This window comes from Ranitomeya variabilis, chromosome 8 (genome assembly GCF_051348905.1).
Source record: "Ranitomeya variabilis isolate aRanVar5 chromosome 8, aRanVar5.hap1, whole genome shotgun sequence".
Lineage (NCBI taxonomy): Eukaryota > Metazoa > Chordata > Amphibia > Anura > Dendrobatidae > Ranitomeya > Ranitomeya variabilis.
In genome coordinates this window covers 147031995-147044254 of record NC_135239.1, presented here as the reverse complement: position 1 = coordinate 147044254, position 12260 = coordinate 147031995, and the positions used below count along the sequence as shown (strand labels likewise).

Sequence of the window (12260 nt, the reverse complement as noted above, 5' to 3'; positions counted from 1 at the left end):
AGGACTACAAGATCCTAGGTACTTTCAGCTGCATCACATCTAATGTGGTGTACCTAATTATTTGTACCAAATGTCCAACTGGGGGTCTGTATGTAGAGGAGATAGGGCAAAAGCTTAGAACAAGAATGAATTCTCATCGCCACACAATAAGAGAAAAAAGAATGGATCTACCTGTGGCAATACATTTTTGTTTCCCGGATCACAGCATTATGGACATGAAATTACTTGTATTAAAAGGTAATTTCAAATCTCAGAGAGACAGAAGAGTCTGGGAATATAAGCTGATGATGACCTTTGACACACTCAAAGGAATGAATGTGTGGCATGGATTTATGTCTTTTTACATCAATTAAGGAACTTGCTCCTCAGACCATGTGTGGGTCATCATAACAGAGAACCAGACCCATTCAGAGTACCATAAAACATTCAGACTCCTTATCTATGAACTGTTCCAATATTTCTGGACATAAACATTTTAGTTCTGCTTCACGTCACCTGTCTTATCAATGGCATTTTTTTCTGGGCTGTATTGTGCATAAATATGTGTTTTTTTCATAATTTGTATTAGCCTGATGAAGAGACCGGCGTAGTCTTGAAAGCTTGCAATTTGTTACCATCTTTTCAGTTAGTCATTAAAAGGTATCAACCACCAAGGACTCTTTTTTCAAAATATTTTTCTATCTTCTGGCTAACACGGTACCAAGATATATATCTTTCCTGTCACAGAATACAACAAATTTAACCAGTCCCCAAGAAAACCTATTTGGGAGGGCCACCTTGGGTTCCGATTTAGCCTGATTGCCCGCCAGACCAACAGTCTGCTGCTATGAGACCCTAGATTTAGCACACAGCACAGGAAGAAGAGTCTTTAGTCGGCAGCGATAAGAAGGTCTGACCAGTTTTTATAGTAAATGGTAATGACCAGATCAGAAGCAGCTGAAATGGAGCTGCATGTTTCATATCAGCGTAGAAGGGGTTGTTAACCTCTTCAGCACCAGAAGAAACTAAATCAATTTAATATGGGACACAAATCACACCATCTCTAAAGAAGACCTGCGATTTATTACCCGATGTGACTGTCTAACTCCAGATCTTAGAGGGGTACGTGTCACCCTTGTGACAGCTTCAGTTCCTGTGAAGCACTTGAAAGTTTAATAAACTTTTTGAATGTGACTTCAAATACCTAGAGGGGTGCAATTTTTAGAATGGTGTAAATTTGGGGTATTTTGTGTCATATAGGCCCCTCAAAGTTACTTCAAATATGATGTGGTCCCTAAAAAATAGTTTTGTACATTTTGTTGGAAAAATAAGAAATCCATGGTCAACTTTTAACCTCTTCTAACTTCCTAACAAAAATAATTGTGTTTAAAAAAGTGTGCTGATGTAAAGTAGACATGTGGAAAATGTAATTTATATACTATTTTGTGTGACATAACTTTCTGGTTTAACTGCATAAAAATTAAAAGTTTCAAAAATCGTGACATTTTCAATTTTTTTTACAAATTTCCATTTTTTTCACAAATAAACGCAAGTCCTATCGAACAAATGTTGCCACTGTTATGAAGTAAAATATGTCACGAAAAAACATTCTCAGAATCAGGGGGATCCGTTGAAGAGTTCTAGAGTTATAACCTCATAAAGTGACACTGGTCAGAATTGTAAGATTTGGCTTGGTCATGAACGTGAAAACAGGCTTGGGGGGTGAAGGGGTTAAGGTATTGGAGGAGTTAATGCCTTGTTTTCACTAGCTAATTGCCTTCACAGACATCAGCCTTTCCAATACCCTGTCTCTTGAAAAAGATAGATGTCATGTATTTATCACATTAAGTTTTCAATTCCAGCCCTGTACTGATTAATCACATTTTCTTCTTTCTAAAAGAAGCACCTTGTAGTAGGTATTTTTCAAAGCCATAATAACTCCTAGACTCTTTGCTTCCCACTCGTGGAGTATTTTTCTGAAAGAATATTGCATCACAATGGTCAGATCACCGCCGCTGCCCCTGCTGCGCGCTTATACTTACCATTCTACGGCGTTCCGGTGCGCTCCTGTTCTCCCTCCAGCGCCGGCTCCTCTGCTCGCACCTCCGGCTCCTGCTTCCTGTCAGGCGCGCGCGCACTAGGTTTCACTGCGCACACGCACACTGTCTTCTATGATCTGCCGCTCCTTCCGCTGTTCTCTATGCCCCTGGAGGACCTTGACCCAGAAGGTACGCTGCCGCTCTGCATATCAGGCCGCCTCTTCCTTTTGGCTGTGCCTGATTGTCATTTGTTTTCCTAGCAAGTGTCTCTGACCCTCACGCTTCTCTGCGTGCTCTGCATTTTCTCTGTGGCCTAGTCTTCCGTCTCTAGCTACCGTTTCCTGTGCTTAACCATTTTGTGTTTTTCCTTGTTCCCTTTCAGCTCCAGCCCTCCTGTGTCTCCGTTTCCCCGGTGCTCCTGTTCCTCAGTTTGTTCCTGCTGCCGTCGCCCTCCCCGCTCGTCCGTTGTCCTGTTTCCTCATCTATTCCTCTGGTTTGTCTCCCGTCTGTCTTTTGTCAGTCTCCCGTTTCCACGTCCCGTCCTCTTTCATGTTTTGTTTCCCGTCGTCCCTGTCTAGTCGTTTACCTTCCCTCCTTCGTTTGGTACCAGCTGCCGTACAGTAGTCTCCCCTGGGCCTGCTCCTAACGCTCCCTGTATTGGGGGTGGTCTACCTGGTCCACTCATCCTGGGGAGGTTCGCTGTCGCGGTCCAGAGGGTTCACCAATTTAGTTCTCTTAGCCCAAAATCGTAACAACAATAAAAAGCAAGATACAGGATATTAATGTGGTATGTTTCAATTATAAGGGAATGTATAGTTAGAAACTCATTTTTTTATTTACTTCCCATTATAATAAAAAATCTTTATTTTTATATAGTGCTAACATATTCCGCAGCGCTTTACACACATTATCATCGCTGTCCCCAATGGGGCTCACAATCTATTCCCTCCTATCAGTAGGTCTTTGGAATGTGGGAGGAAACCGGAGTGCCCGAAGGAAACCCACGCAAACACAGAGAGAACATACAAACTCTTTGCAGATGTTGTCCTTGGTGGGATTTGAACCCAGGACTCCAGCGCTGCAAGGCTGCTATGCTATCCACTGCGCCACCGTGCTGCCCATTATATAGCTTTATTATATTTTGCAGAAATTGTCACCATTAACCTCAGTCCCTGTCCCCATGGTGTTCACATTCTAATTTCCCTCAGACATTCAAGACAATTTTATCAAAAACAGGTCACATTTCGACCCATAGCCCCATTCCTGATGGGAAACAATGCAAACCACTGCTTCCAACCATATCACAGAGCAGAGCAGACATCAGTCTGCTATTTTTGGTGAATGGTTCATGTGATCCATGGTGCTTACTTACTTTTTGGTGGACCGGAATAAATATTGTGAAGGCCTGTTTCTAGATTTAAAACTTGTATATAATTTTATATATTTTTATTTAACATCTATTCCTTTCCTAATATGTACAGCAGATGGGTGGAGGAGAGGCTCATAGACTTTCCAAGTCCTGAGACTAGAGATGTCCTGCATGTTTGGAAGGTACTAAATGGTAAATAAATACGGTAATTATACTACAGATATGTCAGACATGTTTAGCATCACCATTTTATGGAGTTCTTTAGATTAAAAGAAGCTTCTTGATCTGATTTATACATGTATCTATTTATTACAATAACAACGTCTGTGCTGCTAAAACAATTGGCAACAATCAATAAAAATCCCCTTTTTTTTTTTTTTTAAATATCATTATTTTCTATCTGGCAGATTAAATTTATAGGACATCAGTTTACAGTTAAAAGATCAAAACTATTTTGAAATGATTATTATTCATTGGAAAAAAAGTTTGTTATGTCGATGTCTGGCCCGATAACTTATCAGCCAGACCTTTATTAAAAGGGAATCTGTCCACAGGTTTTTGCTATGTAATCTGAGGACAGCATGAGGTAGGGGTTAAAACACTAAACTCAATGATGTCCAGCTGTGTGGTGTCCAGTAATTATCAAACTCTGCCCCTCCTGTGATAAGCAGCTCACTGTCTATAGACATTATATATATAGCAGGTTTTCAGCTCTGCTGCATTGCGAAATCTAAAACCTCTGATTGTGTCACAACTGTCGTTGGATTCAGGGTCTCTTCACCAACATCATGCTGCTGATGGATTCCCTTTAAAGTTAACATATTTTGCTAAAATGTTGAAGTCTGGTTTGGATATTTTTATATGTTTATATTTAATTTTATTATTTTAATTATGAAAAAAAATTGTTTATAGAAAAAAATACTTGAATTTTGTCAGAACATTTTGCAAATTGGGAGCATCAATGCAAATTATGTTGTCCTACCGTATTTTTCACTTTGTAAGACGCACTTTTTTTCCCATCAAATTTTGGGGGGAAATGGGGGTGCGTCTTACAATGCAGATATACCTTATCTGTGCTGCTGCGGCGGGTGTCCGGTGCTTGCCGCCACGCTCTGTCCCCGGTGTATCTCCCGAGATCTCAGTGCCAAGATCTTCATCTGTGCATGCGCCGCCTCCCGGCGGCCATTTTCCCAGAAGGAATCCACCGCACATGCACAGGAAAGCATGGATGGAATGGCAGAGCCCCCCACACTGCACAGGACACTTTTTCCACCTTTAATGTCACCTATAAATTTCACAAATCCAATAAGAAACAAATTGAAATAATTTTGATGAGGAAAATAAAAATAACAAAACTATAATAATGTGCTGCATAAGTGTGGACTCCTTCTTTATAATAGGGGAAGTGACTGTATTAAGAATTACTTTGCACAAGAAAGTAGAAAAATGCGGCACTCACCCAGGTTGCAAAGTGAATATCTTTAATCTGTCTTTAATCCATGTACAGACTTTGCATAGAAGACAAGCGGAGACGTCGAGGGTGCGGGGAGAGTGAGCTGGATGACGGCCGTTTCACACAATTAGTGCTTCCATGGGTCAGGTTCGCTCATCCCTAATTATATGCCGCCTACATCCTTAAAAGAAAGAGAAGGTAGGTGCAGAACAGATACAGCAAGGAGATAAACCCTAGCTGGAATTTCATTGACTGGCTATAAACTACAATAGAATGGCTGAACATCCACATGAAACTATCACCAGCAGGGGAAAAGAATATAAAGCTGCACCCGAATGGGGATAGGGCAGACAAATGAAAACTCCTATGTTATGCTAAACAGACTGTAGCCAGAATAACAGAACCTACACCCAGAGAAAAGGTGTGTCTGCTGTGGCTAGGCAGATACAGAAGCTGACCACAAAATACAGGTTCAAGGGTTCAAACCTAGGAACATGACAGATGGTACTGTGTCTCAGGTTTCTTTGGATCACTAAAATCAATATCAAACACCTGTAATAATTAGTTTGCCAAGTGATGTAAATTAAAGGAAAACAAATTACTTAAAGCGGTTGTCTACCACTAGGACAACCCCTTCATGATCTGAATGTTTGGTGTCAATAAAATAAAAACGCTTATACGCACCTTCCATGCCAGCTCTGTTCGAACAGTGTCAGAAATTGCGTTCCTGGGCATCACATGAGGTTGTTGTGATGCTGGAGTCCAGTGCCCAATTTGTGCTAGCATAACTGTCTCCCCCTTGGTGGAGGAAGTGAAGGAGGAAGCAACATGGACAGTGAAACGTCCAGCAATTCTGTGTTGGTAGGTCGCCTTCTGCCTCTGTTCCAACCACCACTACATTTACCCCATAAACAGTTAGGGAAATGTAATGTCCCTGGCCATGCTCACTGGTCCACGTATGAGTGGCTATGTGAAACCTTGCCACTGATGCAGTTGAAGCAATCGCGTTCCTGGGGACCACATGAGGTTGCTATGACGCTTGAGTCATGTGTCCAATTAGTGCTAGCATAACTGTCTCCGCCTTTGGACAAATTGAACATCGGGAAATCAGGGCTATGGTTGCTCTCTGACTTGTTCTTAATGTTCAATTTATCCAAAAGTGGGAACAGTGACAACCCACAAGTTATAACAACCCCTCGAGATTTCCAGAAACGTGATTGCTGACATCTCACTCGCCAGCATGAAAGGTGATTATATGTGTTTTTATTTATTGGGGTTGTCCTAGTAGTGGACAAGTCCTTTAAGAAATATGTTCCACATTATTAAGCAGCCACAGGTTTCAAGGAATATGAAAAAGAAAAAGGATCCCTCTACTGCCTAAAAGTATCAAATAGTGGCATGCCTTAGACAAGGTATGAAAATATTAGATAGTTCACAAAAATTTGAGCGTGATCATCTCACTGTGAAGATATGTGTGCCCGATACACAGTTCAGATGGGTTCTTGCAGATAAAGGTGTAATGAGGAAGATTTCTACCAGACAAATTCATTTGATTAAGAGATCAGCTGCTATAGTATCTTACAAAGCAGCAAACAGGTATTTGAACCTGCTGGTGCCTCTGGAGTCCTGCAAACCTCAAGATGTAGGATCCTCCAGAGTCTTTCAGTTGTGCATAAATCTACAATTAATAAATAGTACTCACAAGCAGAAATGGTTTCAGTAGATCCAGACATAAACAACTCATTTTAAAACAGGCTTGTTTACTGATGAGTGCCACCATGCAATCATGAATGGTCCAGATGGATAGAGTAGTGAATGGTTGGTGGATGGCCATCATGTCCCAACAAGCCTGCGACATAAGCTAGGAAATGGCGGAGCCATGTTTTCTGCTGCAGTCATGGGGAGAAAGCTTGAAGGCTCCTTTAGGGACCCTGAAGGTATGAATATGATCTCAGCAAATTATATAGAGTTTCTGAATTACCACCACTTTCTTTTGTGGTACAAATAGAAGAACCATACAATCCATAGCAAAATCATCCTCATACAAACATGACAATGCACCATCTCATGTTGCAAAGAATATCTCTTGAGTTATTGGCTGCTATGGCCATAAAAGGAGAGAAACTCATAGGTAGCCACCATCCTCCCCTAACCTCAACTCTAATGAGAACCTTTGGAGTATCATCAAGCAAAAGATCTATAAAGATGGGTGACAGTTCACATCAAATCAGCAGCTCTGGGGAACTATTCTGACATTCTGAAAATATATTCAAGCAGAAACTATCCAAAAACTCAAGTGAAAGTGAAATCAAAGGAGTCCTATGTTAACATCAGGGCTGGACTGGGACTAAAATTCAGCCCTGGCATTTAAAGTTACACAGGCCCACTTCTCACATGGTGACTGTATAATATCTTTGTACTCTTGTAGGTTACAAGAAGTGAGGGGAGTGTAACACGACTATATAACATATAATTACAGCTGTATCCAGCATTACAGCTCGGTCCTATTTATTGCTTTTAGTTGCAGTACCAAGAAAAGCTGCTACTTTACCTACATAACTGGATCTTGTAGATAATGAAGGGATTGAGACGACCAAAGGCTGTGGAACTTCATTCTGATGCTCCATAAACTTTGCATACAGCCACTTTTGATTCAGCTGCGTAGCACGAGACACGGTGACTCTGAAGAGCGGTGACATCAGTAACGTCACCGCTCTTCAGATATTCCGGGTCTTGCGATGAGCTCGGCAATTGTGAAGAGCGGTATTATTACTACCGTCACCGCTCTTCAGAGTCGCTGGATCTCGCCAGGTCTGGGCTAGTAGTGGGGATATCTGATAAACACCTCTTCATTACTTACACCACGGATTGATAGCAGCTGACATTACGCAGCTGACATCAACCCTAAAAATCATTACACATACCAGAATTAAATGATTTGGCAGCTGGGAAAAGCATTAGAGTTAGCGCTATTCCCAGGCTCTGGGAGCTAACTACAACTGTCATCATCCTTGCTTGGTCTCCCTGCGAAGCATTTCTGCTGTATTTACATGCGCTGATCTCAGGCCACTAAACGAGTGTGATGACAATACTGAAGTCGTTCGCTTGTTTCCCGGCCTCTTTACACCAACTGAGAAAGAATGAAGGGAACAGAACAATCACAATTGATCAATCTGTCCCCATACAGGATCATGTTATCAACAGCACAACTACAGTTTACACCGGCGATGTGTTGCTGAGAACAAGGATTTCTGTTCCCACATAAACAATCCAATCACTCGATGAATAGGCAGCGTTTTGCTTGTTTAGTATAATACACACCATAGTCCTCCATATATTATAATGTGCACCTCAGTCCTCCATATAGTATAATACACTCCTCAGTCCTCCATATAGTATAATACACTCCTCAGTCCTCCATCTACTATATAATTGTCTAAGGGGTACTTCCGTCTTTCTGTCTGTCCTTCTGTCTGTAGCCCCCAGAGAATGTAATACAGCCCCCCATAGAATGTAATACAGCCTTCCCACATAGAATGTAATACAGCCCTCCCCCATAGAATGTAATACAGCCCTCCCCCACAGAATGCAATACAGCCCCCCATAGAATTTAATGCAGCCAGCCCTCATAGAATGTAATGCAGCCAGCCCCCATTGGAAAAAATGCATGAAAAACCAGATTCGGAGGCCGGATTTATCAATTCACATCTCAGTTTCATTTTCGCCAGATCCGTCGCTGTGCGTTTCTTTGCCGGACAGAAAAACCGTTCTTCTGTACGTTTTCTCCGTCCACTGGAAACAGCTTTTCTGACGGATCCGGTAAAAAATGGATGAAACGTGTGGCCATCAGGCGCAATCCGGTGCTAATACAACTCTATGAGAAAAAACGGATCCGGCGGGAAAAAAAAACAGATCAGTTTTTTCAAAACTCGCCGGATTGGACCTGACGGCAAAAATCTGATGTGTGAAAGTAGCCACATAGATATATGGATAGATATATCTATGTATAAATATATCTATAGATAGATATAGGCATGGTTATCCATCCATAGATATATCCATAGTTATATCTATACATATATCTATACATATATTCATAGATATATAATAGCAAGGCCTATTTTTCTTAAAGAACGTTTAATTTAAAAAAAAAAAAAAAAAAAAGGAAAAAAATGGCGTGGGCTCCCGCTCAATTTTCTGGGCCAGAGGGGGAAAGCCGATGGCCGGGGGCCAGTATTTGTAGCCTGGGAAGGAGGAGTTAATACCCATGGCCCCTCTCAGGCTATGAATATTAGCCCGCAGCTGTCTGCGTAGCCTTTACTGGCTGTTAATATAGGGGGACCCCCCCAAAAAAAATGACGTGGGGTCCCCCTATATTTTATAACCAGAAAGGCTATGCAGACAGCTGCGGGCTGATATTCATAGCCTAGAGATGGGCCATGGATATTGGCCCCCCCGGCTACAAATACCCACCCACAGCCGCCCCAGAAATGGCGCATCTGTAACATGCACCACTTCCGGCACTTAGCCCCTCTCTTCCCACTCCCGAGTAGCGGTGGGATATGGGGTAATAAGGGGTTAATGTCACCTTGCTAATGTAAGGTGACATTAAGCCCGGTTAATAATGGAGAGGCGTCAATAAGACACCTATCCATTATTAATCCAATAGTAGTGAAAGAGTTAAAAAAGAAATAAAGACAGCCAGAAAAAAGTATTTTATTATTCTTAATTTAACCATACTTACCATACTCGAGCGCCTGCAAAAAATTAAAAATAATAAACCGTTTACTCCCCATCCGATGCAGTCCAATTAATAACAAGTGTCCCACGACGATCTCCCCTATAGGACAGTGACATTGGTGATGTAACTGCTCTATAGACCTTCAGTGACACACTGACAGGAGACTATGGCTCCTGCAGTGCATCACTGAAGAGGTTACCTGAGTTCAGAGTCTCACTTTATAACAATGCTGAGTGGGAAATTTCTCACACAGCAGTGCCACAAGTGAGACTAGGGACTATTTTTTACAGTGGCGAAGGAATACAGTACGGAAGGATACCTTGTATTCCTGGAGCCCCTGGAGAGCGGTCGCATCAGTTGATGCTGCTGCTCTCCACAGGAGATCATCATGTAACCTTTCTACACATGTGCTTACACCAGTTCAAATAACAGTATTACAAAAAGGCCTAACTTTCTCCCCTTCACATCATTTAGATGCATTTACATCTGTGAAAGATGTCCATTTGTTTGCCAGAAAATTGGTACTAAAAAAGTTGCATTCCAAAAATCAAGATTATGACCCTTCACTTAGCCTGGTGGATAGAGAAATTCTGGATAATTTGATGGCTTTGGAGGAGGAAAATAATCTGGCAGAGGTTAGTACCATCCCTCCAAAACTTTTTTCCAAATCCAAAAAATTCCCTCCCCTTAGTATATGTCCATCAGTTGACACTTTTGTCAAATTGGTATCAAGAGACATTGAAGAACTAGCCAAAACTCAAAAAAGTGCTTCTAATCTAACCAAGTTAGAACGCCAAGCCATACAAGAACTCAGGGAGTGGTCAGACGTAGTATATAAGCCGGCCGACAAAGGTGGCAATTTAGTCATCTGGCCCAAAGAGCAATACGAGAGACAAGCTTACAAGCTACTCAATGATACATCTTGTTATAAACGGCTTACTTTTAATCCTTTGTCTTCTTTCCAGAAAACCTTACTGGACATCATTGACCAGGCTTTTATACAAGGAATTGTTTCTAAGAAATTGGTTGATAAGATACGGCTAAACTATCCCAAACTACCTACTTTTTACCTGATCCCCAAGCTTCACAAGAATGCTTTAGATCCACCCGGTCGACCTATAGTATCAGGTAATGATGGGCCGTGTGAATTAATTGCAAATATTGTGGATCATTTCTTGAAACCCTTGGTTACAAATTTACCCTCCTACATCAGGGATACCACGTCGGCCTTACAAAGATTAGATCAAATATACCTGGATGAGGGTATGATCATCGTAACGGCCGACGTGGAATCATTGTACACGTCTATCCGCCATCATGATGGCTTGAGGGCGGCTAAACGATTCCTCTCTTCAAGTTCTCTTGATGATAGGCTGATTGAATTTATTTTGGTACTTTTGGAGTTTTTATTAACCCATAATACCTTTATTTTCAATACTCACATATACCTACAATTGCAGGGCACTGCGATGGGGGCCTCTTGTGCCCCCTCGTATGCCAATTTGTTTTTGGGATCCTGGGAGATGGACATCTTCCATGATGACCTCATCCAGGGTATGTCCAAGGTTCATAACTGGATGAGGTACATCGATGATGTCCTGTTCCTATGGGATGCTACACCTGATGAATTAAATATCCTGATGAGCCAATTGAATGATAATAACTTGAACATAAAACTTACCTTTAAATCAGGGAGAGAAATGGAGTTTTTGGATATCAAGATGTGTGTTGATACAGATGGGCGAATTAATACGGATATATTTAGGAAGCCCACTTCTACGAACTCTTTTTTGTCCGCAGATTCATCGCATCCTCCATCAATTATTCGTGGGATCCCCATTGGTCAGTATCTTCGAGCTAAACGCATCTGTTCAAATGAGAAAAATTTTAATAAACAAGCCATTGACCTGACGGGTAGATTTCTGGACAGAGGCTATAGCAAAAGAGCCATAAAAAGAGGCTATCAATGAGCTGTTAAAGCATCCAGAGATCAACTATTATATCGGACGTCAAGATCTACAACTAGAGTGGATGGTAACCAAGTTCGGTTCATTTCAACATTTAATAAAGAATGGAAAAATTTGAAAGATATCGTTTATAAGCACTGGGAGGTACTAATGGTGGACCCAATCCTTAGAGGAATACTCCCATCACAACCATCAATTGTGGCTAGAAGATCCGCCAACTTAAAGGACCTATTGGTCCACAGCCACTATGAGTCTACGAGGACAGCTAATAAACAGGTGAATCTGAATGGATTGCCAGGCTTCTTTCCCTGTGGCTTTTGTAAGGGTTGTTATAATCACACTAAATCTACTACCTTCAAGAATTGGAATGGATCCAGAACGTATACCATTCGGCAACATCTCACGTGCGCATCGGTTGGAGTCATCTACCATGCTACCTGTCCCTGTGGGAAGGTTTATATAGGCCTGACCACTAGGGAGTTAAAGGTAAGAACTCGAGAGCACATTAGGGATATTGAAAAAGCGAAAACCATTAAAGAAATTTCCTCTCTCAAGAGCCTTCCTAGGCATTTCAAAAGTCATCACGAATGCAATGCAAGAGGCTTGAGGATTAAGGCTATAGATCAGGTCACACTTGGATCTCGGGGAAGGGATTTGGGTAAAATCCTAGCCAGAGTAGAAAGTAAGTGGATTTATAGGTTGGGGACTCTTA

At 41.6% G+C, this 12260-nt stretch overlaps 2 long non-coding RNA genes across 2 annotated transcripts; one reads left to right on the top strand and one right to left on the bottom strand.

The window, feature by feature from the left end:
- Window positions 1-3497: 3497 nt before the first annotated feature.
- Window positions 3498-11506, top strand: LOC143788733 (uncharacterized). Its single transcript, XR_013218722.1, has 4 exons — window positions 3498-3569; window positions 4895-5038; window positions 10547-10709; window positions 11382-11506. It is a non-coding gene; the product is annotated as an uncharacterized LOC143788733 (long non-coding RNA).
- LOC143788734 (uncharacterized) lies at window positions 4557-11422 on the bottom strand. Its single transcript, XR_013218723.1, has 3 exons — window positions 11263-11422; window positions 4847-5021; window positions 4557-4672 (listed from the first exon to the last, which is right to left on the bottom strand). It is a non-coding gene; the product is annotated as an uncharacterized LOC143788734 (long non-coding RNA).
- Window positions 11507-12260: the final 754 nt, after the last annotated feature.